Source organism: Callorhinus ursinus, unplaced genomic scaffold (genome assembly GCF_003265705.2).
Source record: "Callorhinus ursinus isolate GAN/ISIS: 27379988/994484 unplaced genomic scaffold, GSC_fseal_2.0 scaffold7, whole genome shotgun sequence".
In the NCBI taxonomy this organism is placed as follows: Eukaryota; Metazoa; Chordata; class Mammalia; order Carnivora; family Otariidae; genus Callorhinus; species Callorhinus ursinus.
Genome location: NW_027397069.1, coordinates 11,735,920 through 11,753,723, shown reverse-complemented (window position 1 = coordinate 11,753,723; position 17,804 = coordinate 11,735,920). Strand labels below are relative to the sequence as shown.

Below are 17,804 nucleotides of genomic sequence, written 5' to 3'. Positions count from 1 at the left end.
GAAAATACATCTAAACATAAAAATATTTATTTTATGGTGATTAACATAATAAAAAAATTTAAAAACCATAAAAATATTTATTTTAGATATTGAAAATTCTCTTCAGAGTGAGTTTTCTTTCAAAACGTTTAGTGGCATATTTCTTAGATTACTTAAACATATCTTAAAATATTTCTACTCCAAAAATGCAGTGTATTTTAAACTAACGAATGAAATTGAGATTTAAAGATAAGTTCTCATTAATTTCCTTTTAGTTATCAACTCATGTTTTTCAACCTGTATTAAAAATGATGAGCCCCACATTGGGTTAGGGATTGCTTAAATAAATATTTTAAAAATGTTGAGCACAAAAATGTTGAGCAGCTGATTGTGACATTGCTCATGTTAATTGGTGTCTTACCTTTACTTTTATTATGCTCTACAGATTTTGAACTTGTTTTCCACTCATTTTTGTTCTAAGAGTTAAAAGGTCATTGAAGAACAAAGTTGTTAATGAAACCTTATAGAATCATGAGTATCATCTAGTAGTCATATGAAAAAGCTATACTGGAAAATATCTTGAAATTCAATTGAATACAAGAGTGTTTGTAAATACAGAAGATGCTAATGCCTTGAAGAAAGACTTTTGATATTTTTCTCTTTGAAAATATATGCAGATACATGAAAATATGCATTTTTAAGTTTGAGATAAAAATCTTTCCAAATGTGTTGTAATGAGATTATAACTCAAGAAAAGAGTTATAATCCTTATGATCTCTCAAATGGCTTTTTGACCGGTAAATTAGAGTTAAATGTGCTGGATAAGGCAGAAAGATCATTTCCAACTGATATGAATTTCCTTTTCCCTGCCTCACAAACTTTGAATATTTAGAGTTTTGGCATTGTTTTTGAACAAAAGTTAAAAGTTTAAAAACAACAACAAAAAAATGAACAGGACATAATAATTCATGTACTAAATAAAGATATAAAATGAAATGTCAGAATCTCTCCTCATTTCTAGTCTGCCTACTATTTTGACTATTTTTAATACCCATTTTTTGTTTCATCTATTTTTAGCAGCAACTGTGAAATATAAGCAATGAACGCATTTGCATTAACCACTTTCCCTTCTTCCTTCTTTCATTGTTTTTAACTTGTATTCTTATATTCCTTCTTACATTGGTTACCTTCATAGCTTTAAATGGCATATTGGAAACTGTATTTCTTGAGCAATCAACTTTTGACAGTATCTCTTGACTCCCTGCCATGTACCATAAGAAATTCCTTTCTTTCTTTTTCTTTCTTTCTTTCTTTCTTTCTTTCTTTCTTTCTTTCTTTCTTTTTTTTTTTTGAGATTTATTTATTTATTAGAGAAGTCGGGGAGGGGCAGAAGGAGAGGGAGAGAGGTAGACAGAGAATCTCAAGCAGACGACGCTCTGCTGAGGGCAAAACCCACTTGGGGCTCGATCTCATGACTGCAAGATCATGCCTGCACCCGAATCAAGAGTCGTAGGCCTAACTGATTGAGCCACCTGGGCACGCTAGGAATTCCTTTCCTCTTTTTTCCTCTTCCAGCCCTCAATTGGTACAGGACTGCTCAGGTGAAATCCCTGAAGTTCTCTTCATCATATTCAGAAGGAATCCAAAGCCCTTACCATGACCCACAAAGCCCTATGTACAATATCTGAACCCAGACTTTCTTTCAGACCTCAGCTTCTACTCCTCCTCCCCCATTCTCTCTTCTCTGGCCTTGGGTTTCTTTCTGGAATTCAAACATGACCAACCAGTACCGGAGGCAGTGGTCATTGCCTATAGTGTTCTTCCCGTCAACTGATTCATGCTTGTTTCCTCCCTGAGAGCACTTGCTTTATATATACCCTTCTAAAAATAGCTACACACCCTCATTTCTCTTTGCTATCTATTCTGCTTTATTTTGCAATAATATTTATCGTTATCTGTTTGTACTATAAATGTATTACCATATTGACTGTTTTTCTTCTATAATGTAAGTTTCAGGAGGTCATGCCTTTTTTTTTCTGTTTTTGATGTTGAATCCACTGTCATGAGAGTAGTACGTGGCACAGAACAAACACTTAGGTATTTGCTGAAAGAATTAATTTGTATGGTTTATAAAATTTACACCCTGTTGTATACTATTAATTAAGTGTCCAGTATTTTGTCTATAAGTTGGTTCCAAAAATTTAAAAACAACAAATAGTGTTTATAATATTATGAATATATAAATAGCATGCATTGTAGGATCCCTCAGTGTGATTGGGTCTACAGAGAAGAATATAATAATAGTCTGGAGCTAAATGCATGCTGCTCAAAGGAGAATGTTCTAAGCATCAAGGTCAAATGTCCCTTTTTTAATAACCCATCAATTGCTCAAATGATAACATACTTTATTCTTTATATTACTCTCATAGATTATCTTGTCAGTTTTTATTTCCCATGGAATTTCCAACTTTCATTTATCTTGACAGATATAGTGAGTGTGGTCTTCAACCACATCTCTAGAATAAGCTGGTTCCTGATTATACTGCTTGTCAACGTCCAGAAGTGGGGCACCTTCTTTAAAGCATATGCTGCAGTTGCCATCATTGATTTATTTCCATTGAATTACAAAGTTACGTCCTCTTTCTGGGTCCGACTGTTTCTCTTTGTTGGATTATTGGGGTTTTTTAGCCAGAGTGCTCATGAGATATGCTTTGAGTGTAAATACATCTAGTAATGTCTCTATTTTGCCCTGATACATGGTGGATGGTTTGGCTAGGTGTGGATTATGTGTTGAAACCCTTTGTCCTCCAGACCTATTTATTATTCATTGTCATTAAGCATCTTTTGTCACCAGTGAGAAGTCTGACACCAATCAAAGGAATTCCTAGCGTGCCCAGGTGGAGTTTTTAATCCCACGGTATTTTTTTTCTTAAAGATTTTGTTTATTTATTTGAGAAAGAGAATGTACAAGTGGGGATTGGGGGGAGTAGAGGGCGAGGGATGAGCAGACTCCACGCTGACCACAGAATGGGACGTGGGGCTTGATCCCATGACCCTGAAGTCATGACCTGAGCCGAAACCAAGAGTCAGATGCTTAACCGACTGAGCCACCCAAGCACCCTAACCACATTCTTTTTTAGCCCCAAAAAACTTTTTGTTTGTTTTTATCTTTGACATTTCGTGAACATGTTTCTAAGTGTATTCTTTTATTTGTTTGTTTTTGTGTGTTTTATCTGGTATTATATGAGTCTTTATTTTTCCTGCAGACCAGAGTATTTATTTCCTTTCTGAAAATGTTTTCCTTTTATTTCTTTATTTCCTCTTCTTATTGCCTTTTCTCTTTTATTAGATGAGGCAACTTCAGACATTTCTGGATTGATCCTCTACCCTCCCGATAATTCTATTAAATTTTTTTGCCCTATCTTCTGCAAGAAGACGTCTTATTTGTTATTTATTCATTTATTTTTGCTTCCTACAAATTTCAGTAACTGTGTCCTTAACTTTCACGGTCTTCCTCCCCTCTATTTCTTCTTCTCCTTCCCTTCCTCCTCCCACCTCCTGCCTCCTCTATAACCCTCCCTGCTTTTCCTCCTTCTTCTTCTCTATATGCAATTTTGGAATCGGTGGTTATATATCTTGACTCATAATTGGAGCCGAGCTCTCTGTTATTGGAACATTTCAGAGTGTGGGAGGGGGTTCCTGATATATTGTATCATGCCTTGACTCCGGGGGAGTAGTTCTGTACTTCAGGTACTAGGAACTTGAAAAGTTAAGCATCTCAGCACAACTTTTAATTGGGGCCAAGTAGAACATCCAGCAGTCCATGGAGAGAATTGAGTCTTCAGCCAGGAGCTTGAAAAAAGTCAAAGAGTTAATTAGAACTTTGGAAAGATTGACTCAAGAGAAGGAGCCCAGAAGGACACCATGCACTTTTCCTGTGCGTGAGAAAATGCTGACCCAGACATTTCAAACCTAACTTTGTGCAGCCAGGATTGAGAAGTTTAAGTTGGCACATTTACCCTTGGATAATAAATTTAATTCAAAGAAAAGTAAAAATACACAGGACGAGATTTGAATATGAAAAGTAGCTTGTGAGGAAAGATCAAGCCATAGGCTATATGTAACCGAATGCAAATATGTACCCTTGGCTTTCAGAGAATGGAAAAGGGAGAGAGGGGTGCACATAGTTGTAAAGGAACAGACACGCTTATTAAGCCACACGATAACAGTATACAGAAATGTCTGTTCACACACAGAATTAACGTATTATCTGCTTGGATCCGAAGTTCTAAATTATTTCTACTTTCTCATTCTCCGTATAAATATTATTAAAGCATATTAGGAATATATTTTGTTGTTTTCAAAAAAAAATATTTTCGTCAGCTTCTGGTATTTTTCCTCAGAAGTCGTTTATAATGGATATTATCTACGTTAGCACAAGATCCTATGTTTTCTTTAGGAATTGTGGTGAATGAAATTATTTAAGCAATGTAGACATATACAGTGCAGCCTCTACTGAAAATTCCTTTTTCATTGTTGCTAACAAGTGGAAAACAAATGCTCCTATCTAGCACAGTCCTGTTTTCCTCTTAAAGAAATCTTTCTCAATGATATCCTTTAGTTTTTTCTAACCTACTTTTCTCTATGATAACATGAGATGAACAAACTTGTTCTATTAGCATTATCAGATAAACCTGTAAAATGCACTCCTGAGGGTGAAAACATTTCTCAAAGAAATATTAACATAAACTTTATTTAACCAGTTCACATCAATGCTCTTAAAAATCAAAGGAGAGACGCCTGGGTGGCTCAGTCTTTGAGCCTCTGCCTTCAGCTCGGGTCATGATCCTGGGGTCCTGGAATCAAGCCCCACAATGGGCTCCTTGCTCGTCAAGAAGCCTGCTTCTCCCTCTCCCGCTCCCCCTGCTTGTGTTCCCTCTCTCGCTGTGTCTCTCTCTGTCAAATAAACAAATAAAATCTTAAAAAAAAATCAAAGGAAAGACAAAAGGAAATATTATATCCATGTGTCTAAAGATTATACTGCTCTTAACACTGTAGTTCCTCCCAGAAAAAATGTGGTGCACAATTATAAATACAAAGCTGCCAAACTAAACATGCCTCTTTCTCTGTACAATGAAACCACTTCAGTTTCTGTGTTTTGTATTGAGGATTTAGCTCAGTACACATGCCAGTACATTATTTTATGATGGCTACTATTACTTATCTCTTACATCCATGGAAAATGCCAATCTTTCTTAGAGAGAGCAAATTGTTTCCAGTTAAGGCAGGAGGACTTCAAAGCAGAGAAATTAAAAACAGAAATGTTTGGGTGTCATAAAAGAACAGTCTTGGCACCAGCATAAACCCACTCTGTCCCTCAACCCCTGCTCTTTCCTCTGCTTTATGGAAAACACTAACCATGATCAGTAGGACATCAAGACATACCGAAATCTCCTGGGCTGCCTAAAGTGGGGCCTAAGTGATTCTTGCTGCTCCTGTATGGCTTTTTTAAAATGAGGGAAAGATTGGGAGTTCTCCTTTTTGAAGTGTAGAATTAATACATTCCTTGGTGGTGTCATATTCTTTAGCAAGGCTTAGAGCTCATGGGGTTGACCTTCCATTGTCCTTATAATCTTCGCACTTTTCATGTGTATTACCAGTTTATCATACTCTGAAATCTGGAGTTCAGTGGATAGTTTAGAAACCTTGATATGGAGTATTTGGTGCTCAAACCATTGTTCCATCATAACAAGGGGATCATTAAGACCTCGGGTATTACAGCTTCTTTATCACTAACCATGACATTTGCTTGGAAGGGAGGATAGAAGGGCAAGACTATGTGAGACAAAATATTCATTTTGAGTAATGTTATAATTATATATGAAATAATGGTATTCATTTTTATTGAGCCTTTAAGTTAAGAGTATGCAGAGGCATACTGGGTGGCTCAGTCAGTTAAATGGCTGCCTTCAGCTCGGGTCATGATCCCAGGGTCCTGGGATCGAGCCCCGCACTGGGCTCTCTGTTCAGCGGGGAGCCTGCTTCTCCCTCCCCCTCTGCCCCTTCCCCTGCTTGTGCTCTCTCACTCTCTGTCAAATAAATAAATAAAATCTTTTTAAAAAAAAAGAGTATGCAGAGATCAAATATAACAATTTGCACTTAGATTAATTAGAGAAACAAATGCAAATGTTAGAAATTGAACACCAAAAAGGAAATACTTTAAGAAGTTCACAAAGAATAAAAAATGATTAAGAACCTTGAGAATTTTACTTACAAAGAGATCCTGTAAAATACGTTCACACCAGGGACTTTTCTGCATGCAAACACAACATTTTAATTCATGAACAGAAAACCAAAGAGGAGTGTAGGTTGTTAGAGTAAACAATATATGCTGTAATGGTTGAAATGCATTCTGAAAACATGAATGAATTTAGTCAAAATACTATCTTTTGTCCTGTTTTAGTGGCAAATGAGGAGTAGTAAAGATAACTAAACTTATGACAAGGTAAAAAAAAAACACGAGGGTGGGGTGGGGTGGTTAGGGATGCTACAGCACTCTTAGAAATATTTGCCTGATGACTTGAAGTTGAGGGGTGGGGGTGGGAAATGGTATTTTGAAGACTTATCCCTGGGTCTATGATTTTATGGAACAGATGAAAAGAAAATCTCCATTTTTAGCAGCCAACTGCTTAATGTCAGACAGATGTTATAACCATGATTATAGGATTTTATTTAATTCAGAACAAAAGTATTTGGGTCTTATCTTGGCATGAGAGTTGCCTTTGTAATGATGACAGAGCACAGTTTAAACATTACACTAAACTATGAATGGTCAACCAAACAGAATACTTAATTAACCAATTACTTAGGGAATTTCTGCTTTTAGTATGGTTTTTAAAAAGAGTTTATCCCTTGCCTGTTTAAGCTTGACCCCAACATCACCTTTTTTTATTGTTTGGCTCTGTTACAAATTGTCCTTGGTGCCCATCTGATTAAGTTGAAATTGGACTTTCTTTTTTTCCCTTTGAATGGACACACACATGGAAGCATCTAGATTTTTCAGGATTCTGGCATATCTTTATATGTACATTTGAACCAGCTATGGAAAATAAACCCCAAATTAAGGACAGGACTTGTTCTGCATGACTTCTTTTTGAGCCACAATGCAAAATAAAAGCTAGCAAAGGAAGATCATATTGTAATTAACTGAAATAGTATGTTAAATGATTAGAGCAAAAATAATGTTTGATGGTCTCTCCATAGGCTTTGTCTTCTACCTTCCTTTAAAAAATCCTTTTATTTTAATATATTTGTATTTTAACAGTATTAGTTCTCTCTTTTTTTTTTAAGATTTTATTTATTTATTTGACAGAGAGAGACACAGCGAGAGAGGGAACACAAGCAGGGGGAGTGGCAGAGGGAGAAGCAGGCTTCCCACCGAGCAGGGAGCCCGATGCGAGGCTTGATCCCAGGACCCTGGGATCATGACCTGAGCCGAAGGCAGACGCTTAACGACTGAGTCACCCAGGCACCCCAACAGTAATAGTTCTCATAACTAGGTTATTTTGGAAAAAAATTATCATTGCAGTATAGCATTGAACCACGTGTTCCCATAATCCTCTTGTTTTTCCTCATGGAATTCTATGCAGGATAAAAGAGATCTGTCCATCAAAAGAAAATACTCAGTTTTCCCTTGAGAGTACTTATTTTTCTATATCCACTTTTCATTTGTATTCTAGATCATGTTGCCCATACAAATGTGATTACAAACTTAATTAATTTAATTAATCTAGTCTTGGTCTATATAAGTCCTACTCATGTATAGTCTGCAAACCAGTGCTATTTCCCAAACTGTTCCTGGTCCTTGAGGAGGTAAGAACAGACACTTGAGAGGCAACGTTTAGGAAATTTTATAGCAGTTAACAGAGTAATTTTTATGTCTGCTGAACTAAATAATTTAAAATGCCTTTATATTCTATATCTTTTTTTCCCATTGTATTTTTATTGTATTTTACAAGTATAATACTGGTTTGTGACAGATTGGGGAAGACATTGGACTTAGAGTGTAGAAAACTTGAGAAGTACTAGGCTGGTCAAGGCAGCTCACATGAGAGGAAAGGGAAGATGTGAGCATTTTGCTATAGATGAGCCAGGGTAGAATTAAGCAGTGATTCAGATAATAATGCATATTGAGGATGAGAATTCCAACATAGTCTCTGCTAATTCATTAGCAGTTGCATCTTGAACAACAGGGATTTGAACTGTGTGGGTCCACTTACATGCAGATTTTTTTTTCAATAAATACAACATAGTACTGTAAATGTATTTTCTCTTCCTTATGATTTTCCTAATAACATTTTTTTTTCTGTAGCTTAGCTTATTGTAAGAATACAGTACATAAACACATATAACATCGAAATATGTTTTGGTCTACTGTTTGTGTTATTGGTTGGTAAAGCTAGGCTATGAAGTTTGGGGGTGGGGAGTGAAAAGTTGTATGCAGATTTTTGACTGCGTGATGGTCATTGCTCCACTCCCTGAATTGTTCAAAGATCAGCTGTACCTGTAATTGACTCTCCCAGTTTCCTCTGCCAGTCACACTCACCTGTGCCAAGGCGCGCCTTACGCACCACCAGTTGGCATACTTACTAACAGTGAGTTTTTATTCCCAAATGATGTTATCCTAGTCATTTTCTTGTAATTATGTAATTTAATTTAATGTTATGTAAAGTGATGAAAAATGAATACATAAGGGAAGATATCTGTTGTTTTCAGGATAAATAAGCTGGATGTTTTAGGAAAATTCAATAAAATCTAATTGCAAAACAAAACCAAACCCTCTCCACTTCCAAAAAATGAAGAACTTGAGACTGTTTGATAGCTCTAGAAGTTTGACAATACGTGGTAAAAGCTATCTGGATTTTGCACATGATTTTCTTCTCAACTGTCTTTAAGTTCCTGTTTCACCTTAAAGAATTAAAATTGGAAATTGTAGGCGATGTAGTATTGATGTGGATCATAAAGACTAATCAAAGCCATAATTATTAGATATCTACTTTAGATTTTTTAAAAAGCCTCTTCCTACATAAAAAGGTTAGGAAATGAATATTTCTATATAGATATTTAATATTTAATGTAATATATAATATTTAATATAATATATATTTATATATATTTAAATTTGCTAGGTAACCAACTTTTTCATTTAATTAACCTGTTCATATCCAATACTATTAGATGAAAAAACTTCTATAATTGTGCCAGGTGTTTGTATAATTTTTGTACAAACCCTCATCAACATATTTAATGATTAATAATTATTTGCTAATGACTTTAATAAAATATTTATTTTTGAATTGGTTGCAAAAGAAAATTAGGTAGAAATCATGACAAATTCTCTTGGCTCAGTTAATCACTGCCATGGAAAGCCAATTTTTTGAGATAAGGCCATAGCTTTAATTAAACTTTTGGAATTTATAGTGTTCTGCAAGTATCATGTCAGGAATAAAGAGGCTTATGGAGAAACAAGTTGACTTGACTACCACATTGAGAGAACACAGGAGGTGATGCTCATTGTTCATCCATTCAATAACAAAACAAACAAGAACATAGTATTTGCCAGTCACTATAATTGGCTTCATATACTTAAGGAGGAAAATATGCAGCTTTTCATATTGAGTAGCTTATAGTCCGGTGGGAGAGACAAATGTGGTAACAGACTAGTTAGAATCCAATTTGGCAGGATATAATGTAAATGACGTTTCTTGAGAACATGCTTTGAGAGTACACAAAAGCAAGACAGAATTGCACTCATTTTGTGTGGTTTATTGCCTTCTCTAGTGAAGTAGGTGTAGGTATGGAGTGTAATGAAGATGTGGCCAGGAGCTATACATTTTTTCTGCTGTTGTTTATTATCTCTTAATATTAGTTCCCTGGTGATAAGTTTACAAATAATTTAAATTTTCTCCTTTGTACTTACCTGTATTTAAAATACCTTTTTTAAATATATCCATTATTTCCATAGTTAGAGTTAGCTAATAATGCTTCTTTTCAAATACTGTGAGTATTACAGATTTAGCAGCAGTAGATCCTATTCATGTGGTTGGTGTTTCAAGAAGCTGGTACATAAACGTCTCTAGGGATGACAACTCTAAAACAGTGCTTCTGCTTCCTGAGAAACAAAGTAGACTAGCCTGTCCACTTGCCAAGACAATCTCTGGGTTGCAAATCCAGTTGTTCCTAAACCAGGAGGGAGGATTGCTGTGCACAGGAAGGGTTTACATGGTGTTGAAAAACTTGCACTAATAAAGGCAGGAAATCTGACATCTTCCAGTAGATACCTTCCTTCTATTTCTTATTCTTCTTCCATTCTTTAATATGTAAGAGTGATACATTTATGGATTCTATCTTATTAAATAGTGCTTTTTAACAAATTCTAGATGATAAAGTGTAGAGAGATTCATATCTTGGTGGGTTCTCCCAGCACTCTTTGGTGGTCTTTGCTGTTACTCTAACAAGACAGAGGTTTGTAGAAAAGAAAATAATATATGGCATGCAAAGGAGGAAGCAAGTTTTTTTGGAAGCAGTATGTGATATGGTTTAAGTCCAAATCCTGTTCATTTTGACACTAGCTAGCATATCTTAATATTAGGCAGAAATATTACTAATAAATAATGTTGAAGAACAAATATCAAGCAACACATTTATCACTCATTTAGCAGAAAGCATTATAATTATTTTGAACGTGTAGGTGAAACTACCCTAAGTTTGTTTTATGGACAAGTCTTTACCAGTTTTCCTTTAATTAGATGACATACTTGTGGGTGCTTCTCCATGTATAAATAAAATATCCTATTTTATTTTTTTTAAAGATTTTATTCATTTGACAGAGAGAGACACAGCAAGAGAGGGAACACAAGCAGGGGCAGTGGGAAAGGGAGAAGCAGGCTTCCTGCCGAGCAGAGAGCCCGATGTGGGGCTCGATCCCAGGACCCTGGGACCATGACCTGAGCCGAAGGCAGACAATGACTGAGCCACCCAGGCACCCCAAAATATCCTATTTTAAACACAGTACGAAACAAGCATAAGAATGTCATATTTTTTGTCTTAGTTTTCTTCTAAAATTTTAATATTCTGGCATATCTCTTTTTTTTTCCTTTCTTTTCTTTTTATTCATTTTCTTTTTCTTTCTTTTTCTTTTTCTTTTCCTCTTTTCTTTTTTTAAATCCCTGGCCTGTTTTAGAGCCTGTTTCTGGCAATTACCTGCTGGATGAGAATCACATTTCCTTCACTTCAGCCCCTCAGGAAAGACAGCAAATACTCCAGATGTCTCAAATGACAATGCGCTCAGTTTATTAAATTTTCTTGTGTTACACCTTAGGGAATTCTAGCGGCAATGGCTTTGGACTTTTTACCAGCATTTGAGATTTTTGCTGCTTTCCTCTGATATTCATTTATTGAAGACTTTTTGTTAAGTGACATTAATTTATTCCTTTTTATAAGTACCTCATTCACTGTGTGTGTATGAATTTCTTTCCTCAAAAATCTATTTTTCATAAGTATTTTGGGGGGACATCCAATGACATGCAGTTTTACTAATGTCTTTATAATGATGCCAAGTATTTAACATGAGTTCAACACATATTTATGGTGCACCAGTCCACTAGGCTTGACACCTCAGTAAAAGATGCTATTGCCCTCATGAAATCCAGTCTTTTGGGGCAACCAGCTTGTAAACCAGTGAAAGAAACTCCTTACCCTTGCAAACATTGTGCAGGGATCATTACTGACATTTGTGCTGCGAGTCCTCAGAATACATCTTCCGGGTTAAGTGACGTATGCTAGCCACAGAGTTTTAAGGGAAATGTCAAATTTGAGTTTACAATCTTTTGACTCCAAAACAGATCATTATATATGTTGTGTTGGGGAGCATCATGCCCTCTAAATGACAGAGTGGACTGAAGTCAGATACATGGATTGAGTGGGAAAGTTATTTTATAATGAAGAGAATAATTTGTCACATTTAGCGTATTATTAAAGTGAGCACTCTAAAAAAAAGAAAGCAAAATGGCTATAAGGGAGATATATGTAATCGATCCAGCCTGCTTTTCTTCCAACCTGAAGTTTCTTGGATAGGTGAAATTTAATTAATCTCGAAAATACCGTTCACATCCTTACTTCTTAACCTTTCCAAGACTTAATAACTTACTGTGTGTTGCTGCTCTGCCTTCTATCTAACTTATAGACATTCTTCCCTTATAGAGATTGAGAACATCTGGTTAACACCCTCTTGGTAATAACCTTTCATATTTTCTTGATTTTTTAAAGTAGACGTTGACACCATTGTTCTTGGAAAATGACATTTTTATATTGGAGTTCCTTTTGCTCCATGCCTGTTGAATATATACTTCTGTGGCTCATAGACATTTCCTTCTCAAGAGGTTTTCATAATTCTGAAAACACTCCTTCTTTTTACTGAAATTCTGTTGTCAATTACTTTGTTTGTGCAGCTGAGCATAATTTGTCCTAAAATGAAAACAGGAAATTCAGAAACAAATTTATGTTCTTAGGTGTTTCGTCTTTATTGGAACAAATACGCTGTGTATTTCCAAACTGTGATTTTGGGTTTGCTCAACAGTAAAGTGTTAAAAGTAAATAGTGTCACGGAAGTGCCTTCCAGTGTCAGGGCAACTTTGGATCTGAGTCATTTTACTTAACAGCGAGGAGATATAACTTACATGTGGTTGGTTGAAAACAAGATTCCCATCGTAAGGTGCTAGCACATTTTCAAATTATTAACAGAAAATATTAAAATTAACCACTCAGGACTATGAACAAGCATAATTGAAAACACACTGAGAAAAGCTCTATAAATAAGATCCATCAATTACTCAAGGTTTACACAGCTTGCTTCCACTTGCTTGTAAATTACCATTATATATAAATGTTTTCAATTTCTTCTTGAGTGAAAAGACTTCCCTCTAGGACAGAATATTCTCGGAAAATAAAGAAGGGGGATGTGTTTTATGAAGGGGCTTCTTTTCTTGAATTCATATTTTGAATTACATAAACATTTTTGAAGCAATTAAAATTAATCTATTTTTTTCTCATTTATAATTTTAATCGAAGCATTGCTATTCATTTTTTCTTAACTCTTTCTTATAAGCACCAAATTTTAATAGCTAAGTCAATTTTGGGGGAAAGAAACACCATCAAAGAACTTCCCTCCAGAACAAAACAATGATGTTCATTCCTCCAAACAATCAAATTCAAAGTCTACCAAAACAAAAACAAAAAGCCCCCCCCACACACAAAAAAGTAACAAAAATCACATTCTAGGGGTTCAGTGCATTTAGCAGCCTTCGCTGTGCTGTCTAATCATCCTTCAGCTGACTTTAAAAAAATTAACACCCTAGCACATCAAAATATACATTTTCCATTTGCTTTGTTTAAATTAAAAATAATAATTAAAAAAAGAAAACTTGAAGGAAATCACAATCAATTGCCTGACTCATTTCGATGTCATGTACAGCATATGAAGGTCAGGAAGGCTGTTTGCAGCAGACATGATTAGGAGAGACTGGTCTTCAAGGTTTAGCTTTCTTCCAAACAGTGTAAAATACCCACAATTCCAAGGATGAAGGAACACAGACGATCTCCTTTGAGAATTCCACAGGACACTACAGGCACCTGAGCTGTTCTTCATAGAGTGACAAGGCTTCTGTCAGATTGACACAGTTACCCTGTGTAAAGTATTTTCCATCCTGTTTCAGTACTTTCATTGAGAGGTCAAGAATCAGTCTGAGAAACTGCCATGTGGAATCTTCTGGAGATGTGGAGATTGGAACGGCTGTCAAATCATTAATCACATAATCAAACTCTCTCCCTTCTTTGGCGTACCTCTTCAGTACTGGAATACAGTCTTCTATTAGAACCTGATAGCAGTCTCCTTTAAGATTGTCTAAGACGTTGCCACATGTTTTTCGCATGTATTTCTTACATCCATCAATCACCATTTGGTCAATCTCTACCATAGTGACCATCTTTGGTTTCAGTTTGACTATTTCACATAATATGCCCCCGTCTCCACCCCCAAGAATCAGCCCGTCTTTGCCACTGTAGCCTTCTTTTCCACTGCCCACGATGGCCTGGGTATATGCCAAATCACTCTCTGCCAGATTGACGTCCGTCCCCACTAAAGATGAGAATATTTCCAAATTGCTTCGAGTGTAGAATTTTAATGTTCTGATAAGGTGAATCTTCATCATACACCGCTTCATCTATGTCACACTCAACCAGGCGACCATCAGCAGTGGGCCCGTATCTGTCCATAGCTCCTCCTCGAATTATGGGTGGTAATCGCTTCACCCGCACAGCACTGTCCTGACTCAATGCTTTCATTCTTTCTTCTACTTTGTTCAAAAGACTGTCAACTTCTTGGCCTTGCGAATCACCGTCGTAACTCTGAAGATCCAACAACACCAATCCATGTGGGTCAATTCTCAAACTGGCAAAGCTGCCGTTTTTGTTGATGTAGGTCGCTAGATAACCGTGCACCGACTCCGTCATCCCTTGCTCCTGGAAAATGGACCGGAGGCCTTTTAGAATGGTCTCGCCACCAGTTTTGGCGCCGAGCTTGAAGTCGAGCATGCTGTGCCGTGCTGCTGCCATAGTGGGGTGAGGCCCTGTGCCATGCCTGGGGGAGTGGCGGCCGCGGGAGACTGGGGGGCCGCACGGCGTGTCGGGCTGCGGCCGGCGGGGAGTGAGCCACGCCGGGGAGGCCGAGGGTAGGAGGTCTAAAATTAATCTATTTAAAGAAGAAAGTTATTTTAATAGTCTTGAACAAAAGTAAATGGATTTCTAATATATTTAGTGAAATCAACACAAGGTTACTTACAAAAGATGGTACATATATTTAATTTAAAATGTGACATCTTGGGAGAACATTAAATAATAGAAGAGGGGTGCCTGGGTGGCTCAGTTGGTTAAGAATCTGACTCTTGATTTTGGCTCAAGTCACGATCTCAGGTCATGGGATTGAGTCCTGCCTAGGGCTCTGTCCTCAATGGGGACTCTGCTTGGGATTCTCTCTCCCTATGCCCCTCCCTCTGTACATGCGCACTCTGTCTCTCTCTCAGATAAATAAAAAAATCTTTTTAAAAAAAGAAAAAATAATAGATTATCATAGTACAGAACACACATATTTGGGGAATTTAGTTCATACATTTGGTGAAAATTTATCCTGTCAAATATATAAGTAATCAGGCTTTCAAAGATTTTTTTCTGGTGAATTAGGCAAATGTGACCTTTGTGATTTTACATAGAAACCAATACTAATGTGTGTAGAAGGGAAAAAATACCAACGGTGGTGAAGACAGAGTTCCCCCCTATATTAGGATCATTACCCATCCATTGGTTCTATTAAGTTTGCATTCTAAATTGTTTTTTTCTTAAATATTGATTATTCCTTAGATTTTTTTGCCTCATATAAATTAATGCCATATTTAAAGTTTCCTGAGGAAATTTTTTTCTTTTCCCTCTTCTAAAAGATTTAGTTATTTATTTCAGAAGCAGAGAGAGCGAGCGTGAGAGGGTGTGCGGGCAGGTGCAGCCGCGCGGGAAGCGCAAATGCACTTTCGAGGGAGGGCCAGAGAGAGCGAGAGAGGGAAACAAGCAGATTCTCCACTGAGCGGGCATTCGGTGGGGCTCTGTCCCAGGAAATGGAGAGCACAACCTGAGCTGAAATCCACAGTCTGTTGCTCAAACAACTGAGCCCCCCAGGCACCCCTGCGGAGGAAATATCTGATCAACATGAGGGAACTGAGTTTCTTAGAGTGTTGAACTTCCTTAAGCGATTGAATCACTCTACTTTTTTACTGCATAGTAGCTTCTATATTTGAAATTTAATGTAACTGTTTTCCCTAAAATATGACAAATACTGTGGATAACTCCACTAGTCTCGAATGTCAGCATGTTATAAGTCATAATCGAATATACTTTAGGATAAACAATATAAACATACACTTCAGTATTAAAGATAAATTACTTATTAGGAAAGTATAAACACATCTGTTCATAACTTGTTCATCTTTTTTTTCTGTCTTACCTTAAAATTATTGCAATTACCTGAAAACAATAAAGTGCTTGAATCCATTGCATGTGAATGAAATGCAGCTACATCAAAATGGCTGCAGGGGCCCCTGGGTGGCTCAGTCATTAAGCGTCTGCCTTTGACTCAGGTCATGATCCCAGAGTCCTGGGATCCACCCCCACCGCATCAGGCTCCCTGCTCTGCGGGAAGCCTGCTTCTCCCTCTCCCGCTCCCCCTGCTTGTGTTCCCTCTCTCGCTGTGTCTCTCTCTGTCAAATAAATAAATAAAATCTTTAAAAAAAATAAAAAATAAAAAATAAATTGTCAGTTTACCTAAATGTGCCTGCAGAGATCCAGAATGATAGACAGTAGGAGTGAAATCAAACATAAATATGTCTTCCCCTCCAGTTTTTTTTTTTTAACCTATGAATATTCAGTTTTCTTGTGCTGGACACTCTTGGGCTCTGCCTCTTCTCGTCCTACCCCACCTTTCATTCCAGCAACCAGGTGAAGGCAAAATAAGATACGGCTTACCCTGGCTGTCCTGTTTTTCCCTAATTTTCTGTCCGAAGGTGTCTCTGACACCACCATGGGACACTGGCAGGAATCTCTACTTGCGCTCACCCATGCATAGCCTGGAAATGTGAAGGACTTAGCATCCTTAGCATGTGCAGCCCTAATTACAGGGATTGGTGAAGGAATGCCCCTCTCTTCTGTCATTCCATTAGAGAATTCTTAAGAACATTTCACATGGGGGCGCCTGGGTGGCTCAGTTGGTTAAGCGTCTGCCTTCGGCTCAGGTCATGTCCCAGGGTCCTGGGATCAAGCCCTGCTTCAGGCTCCCTGCTCAGCAGAAAGTCTGCTTCTCCCTCTCCCTCTGCTGCTCCCCCTGCTTGTGTTCTCTCTCTCTCTCTCTCTCTCTCTCTCTCTGTCAAATAAATAAATAAAATCTTAAAAAAAAAAAAAGGAACATTACGCATGGTTCTTCAGAGGCTCATGGTGGAAACAATCCAGAGTTGCCCACTGTATTGACTCACTGAAGGACTGACTTTCCCTCTCTGGTGATGCTGCTATTTTCCTCACTCTGGTTTCCTGGCATCACTTCCCAAGTTAAATCTCTGCATGACAGTCTATGTTCCAGGCACTGTTTTCCAGAGGGATGGGCACAGGAGGAGACGTGACTCCCATTATTTTTGCAAAAGTGCATTCTCTTGGCTGGCACATGGCAACACTTCTCATATATAAATTCCCGTAATTTATATAATTTGTTTTCCAACTTCCTTATTAATGTGTGTCGATTTAGGGGCCAATATTTTACATGTGGTATAATCGCCATGTTATAATATGGTTTAATCTGAAAGCAAATGCTTTTTGTCAAGATTATCTTGTCATATTTGCAAATTTCTCCATATAGTGTTTTGGAGTGATCTGATCAGGTATCAGGTATGGAAAATCTTGAGGGATTTTGATTTGGATATTGTAATCCCAATTTATAGATTTATATGAAGAGAAATTAATTTCATAATTTTGTATTTTCTCAACCAGGAACATAAGTATGTATCTTGGATTTCTTACATTGTTATATATGCCTCAAGTTAATTTTATTCATATTTGCGTTCTAGTTGCTAATTTTATTTCTATTTGATTTCCATTTTTGTGGTTTTCTGAGATACTTTATTTTTTTAAGATTTTCTTTCTTTCTTTCTTTCTTTCTTTCTTTCTTTCTTTCTTTCTTT

The 17,804-nt window shown here is 36.9% G+C and overlaps 1 protein-coding gene and 1 pseudogene across 2 annotated transcripts in view; one reads left to right on the top strand and one right to left on the bottom strand.

Moving 5' to 3' along the window:
* The window catches only part of GPC6 (glypican 6), a 1,079,188-nt gene that overhangs the window by 425,585 nt on the left and 635,799 nt on the right, over positions 1-17,804 (top strand). The window lies entirely within an intron of this gene.
* On the bottom strand, positions 13,283-14,664 carry LOC112826592 (spermine synthase pseudogene; annotated as a pseudogene).